The sequence below is a fragment of the Mustela lutreola genome, chromosome X, assembly GCF_030435805.1.
Source record: "Mustela lutreola isolate mMusLut2 chromosome X, mMusLut2.pri, whole genome shotgun sequence".
Classification (NCBI taxonomy): Eukaryota; Metazoa; Chordata; class Mammalia; order Carnivora; family Mustelidae; genus Mustela; species Mustela lutreola.
Window position 1 is genome coordinate 18,146,988 of NC_081308.1, and position 10,324 is coordinate 18,157,311.

Below are 10,324 nucleotides of genomic sequence, written 5' to 3' on the forward strand. Positions count from 1 at the left end.
ATCTTGGAATACTTTTACATAGAAACCGGCACATAAAAATTCGAAAGTGAAAAATAGACAAGATACTCTTAAAGAATAATAAATTCAGGGGGCTTGTTTTAGAAAATAGCAAGCGTTATTTATTTATTGATTTTAAAGATTTTATTTATTTGAGGGGCACCTAGGTGGCTCAGTGGGTTGAGCCTCTGCCTTTGGCTCAGGTCGTGAACTCAGGGTCCTGGGATCGAGCCCCGCATCGGGCTCTCTGCTCGGCAGGGAGCCTGCTTTCCCCTCTCTCTCTGCCTGCCTCTCTCTCTGCCTACTTGCGATCTATGTCTGTCAAATGAATAAATAAAATCTTAAAAAAAAATTTTATTTATTTGAGAGAAAGATTGCACACATATGGTGGAAGGAGGGGAGGGAGAGAGAAGCCCAAGCCGACTCTGCCTTGAGCGTGGAGCCCCACACAGGCCCCCATGGCAAGACCCTGAGATCATGACCTGGGTAGAAACCAAGAGTCTGAGGTCTGAGGTTTAAGTTACTGAGCCACCCAGCCACCCCTATTTGTGTGTGTGTGTGTGTGTGTGTGTGTTAGTTATATTTACTTAGAAACATTCAGAATGTGAACGAAACAGCTGTAACTTTTTTTTTTTTTTTTTTTTTTTGGCAATTACAGAGTGGTATTGAGTTCACAGAACAACAACTATGTCATATAAGCTGCATCAGAGACAAATGAAGATGGAAAAGTCTACCAGCCCATATGTAACTAATTTGTGCTGGGCACCAACAAGAACCTGCTTTAAATTTCCGCTAATGTAGAAATTTCAAATTTCAAATTTCCAGGTTAGTGGCTACTGACAATACCACTAGGACAGGGCTATCTAAAGACACATTCAGTAGTGTGTTAACTATGCAAAAAAAGACAACGTACAGTTTAAAAGCCAATCTTACACGGCCTTACATTTCAATTTTTTTTCCTTTAAAAGGAGTAAGATGCAGACGGGTGGGAGTGGGGTTGACATGCTTTACAGACCAGAAAAAAATGCACTAGAACCAACTTATTCATCTTCTTCTTCATCTTCCTTCTCCTCCTCATCCTCTTCATCTTGTCTTCCTCCTCTTGTTTCTTTCGCTTGCTTTTTTTTTTTAGCCTTGACAACCCTGTTTTTTGCTGCATCAGGTTTTTCCTTTAGCTCAGTATGCAGCAATATCCTTTTCCCATTTTTCCTTCCACTTAGCAGCTTCTTTCCATGCAGCTGCTTGTTAGTTGTGGTGGTTTGATTCCACATCTCCCCCAGTTTCTTTGCAACATCACTAATGGATAGGCTGGGATGTTCTCCTTTGATTTTGGGGTGATACTCAGAACAAATCAAGGAAAGGGCCGAAGGAGGCCTCTTAGGTGCATTGGTGTATGTGTAGGTGCACTGGTCTATGTGTTACTGAAGTGAGCACTGAATGTGCATTGGGATCCCTGAACTTCTTTTTTGTTTCCCCTTTAGGGGAAATGCAAATTTTCATTTCTCTTTTGTTATGGGCCTTGTCTGCCTTTGCCATGTCTTCAAATTTTCCTTTGTCTTTAGCAGATGTGGTCTTCCCTATCCCTGAGCACTTCTTAGAAAACTCAGAGAAGTTGACTGAAGCCTCTGGATGTTTCTTCTTGTGCTCCTTTTGGCAAGTTTGCCCAAAGAATGCATATGATGACCTTTTGCCTCTCGGCTTCTTAGGATCTCCATTGCCCATATTTAGTTATTTTCCCCAGTGAGGCTCAGAGTCACCCAGTGCCCATCTGGCTCTCACTTGCCCAGGTGCTGTCTCTATGGAGCTCGGTGTGCTGCAACGGCTGTTGTAAACATTATTTTAAAGCAACCTTAATTAAGTTTGCTATTAGTGCCAGAATATAGATAACTTGAACAGAAGACAGAATTTAGAACTGATTTATATACATGACTACTTGATATAAAACAAAGTTGGGCATCAAAAGCAATGGGGAAAGATTGTCTTTTCAGTAAATTATCCTGTATCAATTTATATATTCATATATCCAAATAGCCATATGTCCAAGAAAAAGTTTGCCCCTACTTCAGACCAAAACAAAAAATCAATTCTAGCTGCATTATAGATCTAAATCTGAAAAGTAAAACAAATTTTCTAAAAGAATATATAGAACATTTTCACGATGTGAGAGTAGGCAAAAGTTTTATTAAAGAGATGCAAAAACCACTAACCATAAAGGAAATAATAAACTGAACCGCATCAAAAGCAGAGTTCAATTCATAAAAAGAAAACAGAGAGTAAAAAGGTTAGTCACTGAGAAGAGATTTATAATGTGTATTTCTAACAAAAGACTTGTATCTAGAATACAAAATTAACACCTGAAGATCAATAAAAAGAAAGATAAGGATGCAACAATGGCTCAACATCAACAAATCAGTCAATGTGACATACCACAAAATGAAGGACAAATGTCACATGATCATTTCAGTAGATACACAAAAAGCACTTACAAAATTCAACATCTGTTTATGATAAAAACTCTTAACAAAATGGGTATAGAGAGAACATACCTCAAAATAATAAAGGCCATATGTGATAATTGCACAACTAACATCATACTCAATGGTGAAATGCTGAAAGCCCTGCCTCTAAGATCAGTAACAAGACAAAAATGCCCATATTCGTCACTTTTACTCAACGCAGTAAGTCCTAGCCAGATCACTTGGGCAAAAAAAATAAAATAAAATAAAGGACACCCAAATTGGAAAGAAATAAAATTGTCACTATTTACAGATGACATGGTACTCTATATGAAGAACGCTAAGGCCCCCACACCAAAAAAAAAAAAAAAAAACTGTTAGAACTATGCAGACTAGTATCTCTGATGAGCACAGATATAAAAATCCTCAACAAAATATAAGCAAACTAAATCCAACAATACATTAAGAACGTCACTTACCATTTACCATAATCAAGTGGGATGTATTCTTGGGATGCAGATGTGGTTCAGAATTCAAAAATCAAGGTGATACATCATATTAACAAGAGAAAAGATAGAAACCATATATAGGATCATCTCAAAAAATGCAGAAAAGGCATTTGACAAAGTACAACATCCATTCATAATAAAAACTCTAGAGTATGTTTAGAGGGAACAAACCTTAACATAATAAAGGCCACATGTGAAAAAAGCCCCAGCTATCATCCTCATTGGTGAAAAACTGAGAGCTTTTTCTCTAAGATTAAGAACAAAACAAGGATGTGCATTCTTACCACTTTTATTCAACATAGGACTAGAAATTCTAGCCATAGCAGTCAGACTCCCACCCCCCAAAAGAAAGAAAAGGCATCCCAATTGGTAAGGAAGAAATAAAACTTTCATTATTTGCAGATGACACGATACTATATATAGGAAACCCAAACCCAAAACCTAGAACTGATAAATTCAGTAAATTTGCAGGATCCAAAAATCAATGTACAGAAATACGTTGGATTTCTATACGTTAATAGTGAAGTAGTAGGAAGAGAAATTAAGAAAGCAATCACATTTCTAATTGCACCAAAAGAATAAAATATCTAGGAATAAACTTAACCAAGGAGGCAAAAAGCCTGTACTCTGAAAAAATATAAAACACTGATGAAAGTAAACAAAGATGACACAAATAGAAAGACACTCCATGTTCATGAACTGGAGGAACTAATATTGTTCAAATATCTATACTATCCAAAGCAATCCACAAATTTAATACAATCACTGTCAAAATACCAATGGCATTTTTCATAGAACTAGAACAAATCCTAAAATTTGTATGGAGCTCTGTAAGTCCCCAAATAGCCAAAGCAATATTGAAAAAGAAGAACAAAGCTGTAGGTATAATAAACCCAGATTTCAAGATATATTATGAAGCTGTAGTAAGCACAACAGTATGGTACTGGCACAAAAACAGACACATTGATCAACAGAACAGAAAGCTCAGAAATAAATCCATGCAAGTACGATCAATCTATAACAAATGAGGTAAGAATATGCAATAGGGGAAAATAGTCTCTTCAACAAATGGTTCTTGGAAAACTGGACAGCTACATGCAAAAGAATGAAATTGGACCAGTTTCTTATACCATATGCAAAGACAAATTCAAAATGGATGAAGAACCCAAATGTGAGACCAAAACCCATAAAATTCCTAAAAGAAAATACAGGCAGTGATTTACATGACAATAGTCATAGGAATATTTTTCTAGATATGTCTCCTCAGACCAGAGAAACAAAAGCAAAATTAAACTATTTGGACTATACCAAAATAAAAAGGTTTTGCACAGCAAAGGAAACCATAAACCAAATGAAAAGTCAACTTATTGAGTGGGAGAAGATATTTGCTAATGGAGTTAATATCCAAAATATATAAAGACCTTATACAACTCTACCACCCCTAAACCCCTAAATTATCTCATTAAAAAATGGGGCAGAGGACCTGAATAGGCATTTTCTCAAAGGCATACAGAGGCTAACAGACACATGAAAAGTTGCTCAACATCACTAATCAACTAATCGTCAGGGAAATGCAAATCAAAGCCACACTGAGATATCACCTCACACCTGTCAGAATGGCTAGACTCAAATATATAAGAAATAAAAAGTGTTGGCAAGGATGTAGAGAAAAAGGAACCCTTGTATACTGCTGGTGTGAATGCAAACTGATGCAGCCTCAAAAAATTAAATGAATCTTATTGCAAGATTCAATAATTCCATGACTAGGTATCTACCTAAAGAAAACAAAACAAAACAAAAAACTAATCTTAAAAGATATATGTACCCCCTTGTTTGCTGCAGCATTATTTATAATAGCCAAGATATGGAAGCAACCCCAGTTGATCAGATACATGAATGGATAAAGTAGATGTGGAGTGTTTGTGTGTGTGTGTGTGTGTGTGTGCGCACATGCGCACGTGTTATGAAATATTACTCAGCCACAAAAAGGAATGAATTCTTGCCCTTTGCAACATGGATGGACCTAGAGGATACAATGCTCAGTGAAATAAGTCAGATAGAGACAAATAACATACGATTTCACTCATATGTGAAATTTAAGAAACAAAACAAATGAACCAATAAAGGGAAAAAAGAGACCCCTCTCCTCCCCGCCAAAAAAAAAAAAAAACACAAGAAAAACTTCAAACTCTTAGATACAGAGAACAAACTGGTGGTTGTTATAGGTGGAATGGGTAGGAGGATGGGTGGAAGAGATAAAGGAAATTAAGGGTACAGTTATCACAATGAGCACTCAATAATGTACAGAATTGTTGAATCATTATACTGTACACCTAAATTTAATACTGCAAGTTAATTATATTTCCATCAAAAAAACTGTCAGAAGTAATAAATGGATTCACTAAAGTTCCAGGATACAAAATCAATACACAAAAGTCTGTTGCATTTCTATACACTAATAACAAAGTATCAGAGAAATCAAGAAAACAATCCCATTAACAATTGCATTACATGAATAAAATACCAAGGAATAAATTTAACCAAGGTGGTTAAAGATCTGTATATTGAAAACTACAAAATATTAGTGAAAGTAACTGCAGAAGACACAAATAAGTGGAAAGATATTCCATGTTCATGGGTTAGAAGAGTCAGTATTGTTCCTACTACCCAAGGTAATATACAGATTCAATACAATCTCTATCAAAATTTCAGTGACATTTTTCAAAGAAACAGAACAAATAATCCTAAAATTTGTATGGAAGCACAAAAAACCCCAAAGAGCCAAAGAAATCTTGAGAGAGAAGGAAAAAGAGGCGACACGCCTTGATTTCAAACTATATCATAAAGCTATTGTAGTCAAAACACTGTGGTATTGGCATAAAATAGACACTACATTAATGGAAGATAAGAGAGAGTCCAGAAATAAACCCCTGCATAAATCATCAATTTATGACAAAGGATCTAAGAATATTCAATGGGGGAAGGACAGTCTCTTCAATACATTCTGGAAAACTGGACAGCTACATGCAAAAGAATGAAACTGGACCACTATCTTACACCACACACAGAAATTAATTAGAAATGGATGAAAGACTTAAATGTTAGACATGAAACCATAAAATTCTTGGAAGAACTACCATAGGAACAAGCAATCCTACTTCTGGGTATTTATCACAAGAAAACAAAAGACACTACCTCAAAAAGACATATGCACCTCCATGTTCACAGCAGCATTATTTACAATAGCCAAGGTATGGAAACACCAAAATTCATTGATAGATGAATGGACAAAGAAATTGTGATCTATATACACAGTATTTTTCAGCCATAAAAAAGGAATAAAATCTGAGGTGCCTGGGTGGCTCAGTCAGTGAGGTGTTTGCTTTTGGCTCAGGGTCCCGCGATGGAGCCCCATGTGGGGCTCAACGGGGGTCTGCTTCTCCTTCTCCCTCTGTAATCTCTCTCACTCTCTCTCAAATCAATAAACAAAATATAAAAAAAATAAAATCTTCCATTTGCAACTATATGAATTGGACTGAGGGCATTATGCTAAGGGAAATAAGTCAGAAAGAGAAACACAAATGCTCTATGATCTCTCTTACATGTGGAATCTTAAAAAAAAAAAAAAAAACCAAACTAAAAACACCTAAAAAAAAAAACCCCAAACAAACTAACAAACAAAAACCAACACAAGCTCACAGACACAGAGAAGAGACTGATGGTTGCCAGAGGTGGTAAAGGAAGGCAAGAGGGAGGAATGAGTGCAGTGTTTTTTTTTTTTTTTAATTAAAGTGAACTGCTTAAATAAATTAAAAAAAAAAAAAAAAACCTAGCAAGAAAACAGGCAATAGTCTCCTATGATATCCATATGGTAAACTAACTTGGAAAAAAAGGCAAGCTAAGTATCTAAGGACCTGCCAGAAAGACTAAAAATCTAAAAGCCCTGAAAATATCTAATATAGGCCAGAATGTGTCGGTGGGAATTGGTTCATCAACTTTGGAAAACTTTGTCAGCATTTACAAAGTTGAAAACATGCTTGTCCCATGACCCAGAAATTCCACTCTTAGGCAACATAGCCAAGAGAAATGTATACACATTTGTACCAGAAATGTTTAGAAATGTTTATAGCAATTTTATTTGAAATGATGAAGGTCTAGGAAAAAAATCATCACCAAATGTGCATCAGCCATAGAATTTGTAAATGAGGTTTCTGTTAAGTTCAAGAACAAGCAAAACTAATCTATCTGTGTTCTTGGAATTCAGGACGGTAGTTACCATTTGGGGGATAAATGGGTCCTGATTGAGAGGAAGCATGATGGTCGCTTTTAGAGGCTGATAATTTGCTTTCTTGATCCGAGTGGTAGTTACTTGGGTATGCTTACTTTGTGACAGTTCACTGAAGAGTTTATTTCTGATTTTGCATATATGCCATACTTCAATAAAAACTTAAAAAATAACTTAGTTTCATATAAAATGAAGAAGGCAAACTGAATGATCAGGCTTATTCTATCATGCTTTTTTCCAATCACAGTGATAGTCATCTTTTTTTCCATATTTATGTGCCAGTAAATTGATAATGTCCTAGTGACACAACATATCTCAAAATAGGATAAAATGAATAGACTTTAAAATGTTATTTTTTTATTGTGGTTAAAAAAAACATGTAAGATTTACCCTTTTAACAAATTTATAAGTGTACAGCAAAGTACTGTTAAATACAGGCACAATGTTATAATGCACATCTGTAGAATTTATTCACCTTGCATAAATGAAACTGAACACCCAGTGAACAATTTCCCATTTCCCCTTTGCCTAGTTTCTGGTAACTACCATTCTATTTTCTGCTTCTATGAGCTTGACTAGTGTAGATACCTCATATAAATGGAATCACAAGGTATTTATCCTTCTGTTACGGTTTCATTTCACTTAGCATATATCTTTATGGTTAATCGATATTATTGTATATGATGGGATTTCATTCATTTTTTTAAAAAGATTTTACTTGAGAGAGAAAGAGAGGGAGCATGAGAAGGGGGAAAGGCAAAAGGAGAGGGAAAACGGACTCCTTGCTGAGAGCTAAGCCTCTTGACACGGGGCTTGATTCCAGAATCCTGAAATCATGAGCTGAGCCTAAGTCAGACGTTCAACTGACTGAGCCACCCAGGCACCCTGGGATTCCAGTCATTTATAATGCTTAATAATATTCCATTGAATGTATATACCACATTTTCTTTACCCATTCATCTGTTGATGGACATGTATGTTGCTTTCACATCTTGGCTACTGTGAATAATGCTGCAGTAAATATGAAAGTCCAAATATATCTTTAAGATCTTGATTTTGGTTCCTTTAGGATAAATAGCCAGAAGTGGGATTGCTGGATTATATGTATTATATGTATATTATTATTATGTATTATATGTATATTATATATATATTATATTATATATTTTTAAGTTTTTTGAGGAACCTCCATATGGTTTTTCCATAATGGCTACATCATTTTACACTCATACCCACAGTGCACAAGGTTACCAATTTCTCCATGCCTTTTTTCAACATTTTTTTTCTATAATGACCATCCTAACTGCTGTGAGGTGATGATATCTCATTGTGTTTTCATTTGCATTTACCTAATGATTAGTGGTACTGAGCACTTTTTCATATACCTGCTGGCCATTTGTATGTCTTCTTTGGTGAAATATAAATTCAGTTCTTTTACCCATTTTTAGATTGAGTTATTTGTTTTAGTTTTGCTACTGAGTTGTAGGAGTTCCTTCTAAATTTTAGATATTAACCTCCTATCTGCTATTTGGTTTGCAAGTTATTTTTCCCGATATGTAGGTTGTTTTCTCACTCTGTTGACTGTTTCCTTAATATTTGTTTAATGTGTAAAAATGACAACACTAAATTAGTTTAATTTGGATTTAGTTTTCTTGCAGTTAAACAGAACTAATTTTCATCTTATGAGTCATAGCTGCTGAAGAGCTCCTTTTACAAAATGGATGTATAATTTAGTTTTTATTTTCTATGGATGCATTTGACTGCTTTATCCTCTTTAGAAGTTCCAGCTCAGATGTGTTTGGACACTTCAGTGCATTTCTGAGACACAACACAGCCTAATTTTGCAAGGCATTCTATAACTAAGAAATGGGGAAAAACCTGATCTATAATCTCCATCCTCATCATAGACTCTTGTTTGTGATTTGGGCCAATCATGGTCATTGTATAAATTTCAGACTTCCAATTCCTTTTTTTTTCCTTTTCCTTTTTTTTTTTTTTAAAGATTTTATTTACTTATTTGACAGAGATCAAAAGTAGGCAGAGAGGCAGGCAGAGAGAAAGGAAGGGAAGCAGGCTCCCTGCTGAGCAGAAAACCCAATGCGGGGCTCGAACCCAGGACTCTGGGATCATGACCTGAGCTGAAGGCAGAGACTTTAACCCACTGAGCCACCCAGGCGCCCCTCCAATTTCTTTTTTAAAAAGGTTTATTTTTCAAGAATTTGAAAGGGAGAGAGAATAGGGGGCAGAGGGGCAAAGGAAGAGAATCCCAAGCAGACTGCCTGCTGAGCGTGGAGCCTGACACGGGGCTTGATCTCATGACCCTGAGATCATGACCTGAGCTGAAACCAAGAGTCAGATGCTTAACTGCCTGAGCCACCTAGGCACCCTGAAATATCCCATTTCTAATGGAGGATTTTATGGCACTTCTTTGACTCTTTCATTTTCCCACTCATTGTGCTCTAGTCCAAGTGAAGCCATTTCTTCACTTAGGCTTGGCATATCTTTTCCTTTTTAATGCTAATGCCTTACATTACTATATTTTCACTTTGGTTATAAGGTTTAATAATATATATTCAGTATTATTCATTCTAGGCTCACTAAAACCAGTCAGATGTTTCTGGACCTACATGGTCACATCCTTGCTTGAATTATTTATGTATAATTATATTGCTTTTGAGAAAAACAGGAGATGCCATTGGTGAAGCTGTTAAAATGACTGTCATTAAAGTAATACACGAGAAAAAGATCCAAGTTTGTGGAATGTTGTTTATGCTGCATTTTACCTTTCAGAATAATTAAATTGTTATTATACACTTATATGCTCACAGGGAATATTTGCAATATAATTTTAAATTGGGGCAAATTAGTATTTTATATCAGCTTATTAAAAAACAAGCAAAGAATCTAAACTCCCCTCCACCATCAGGTTAAGGCAAACCCTGGTCTCAGGAGAGATGGCTATACTGTAACCCTGTTCCAATGTCAGTCCATTCCCCAACTCCTCCTTGATTTTAGTAAATTACCTTGCCATGGAAATATGTGTATTTGGGTGTCTGGACAGACTTAATACTTCTGCC

The 10,324-nt window shown here is 35.8% G+C and overlaps 1 pseudogene; it reads right to left on the bottom strand.

Moving 5' to 3' along the window:
* Positions 1 to 1,037: 1,037 nt before the first annotated feature.
* On the bottom strand, positions 1,038 to 1,719 carry LOC131821624 (high mobility group protein B1-like; annotated as a pseudogene).
* Between the last annotated feature and the right edge of the window lie 8,605 nt (positions 1,720 to 10,324).